This window comes from Cryptotermes secundus, unplaced genomic scaffold (genome assembly GCF_002891405.2).
Source record: "Cryptotermes secundus unplaced genomic scaffold, Csec_1.0 scaffold70, whole genome shotgun sequence".
Lineage (NCBI taxonomy): Eukaryota > Metazoa > Arthropoda > Insecta > Blattodea > Kalotermitidae > Cryptotermes > Cryptotermes secundus.
Genome location: NW_019734964.1, coordinates 217,004 through 217,215, shown reverse-complemented (window position 1 = coordinate 217,215; position 212 = coordinate 217,004). Strand labels below are relative to the sequence as shown.

The window sequence follows — 212 nt, the reverse complement described above, 5'->3', positions numbered from 1 at the left end:
CAAAATATTAATCCATAGTTCATAATAGAATGAAAGTAGGCATGGTAAACCATCTTCAGTGTTTCCTGTGACATAAAAGGCTTAATTGATCTCATCGCATAGCAAGCTGCATTTAATTTAGGTATAATTTGTTCGGTATGTATTTTCCGAGACAGTGTACTGTCTACATGTATTCCAAGGAATTTTGTATCAAGTACTTTACAGATTAATTT

At 32.1% G+C, this 212-nt stretch overlaps 1 protein-coding gene across 1 annotated transcript in view; it reads left to right on the top strand.

The window, feature by feature from the left end:
- The window catches only part of LOC111869047 (60S ribosomal protein L34), an 8,190-nt gene that overhangs the window by 1,607 nt on the left and 6,371 nt on the right, over positions 1-212 (top strand). The gene's annotated exons all lie outside the window — the stretch shown is intronic.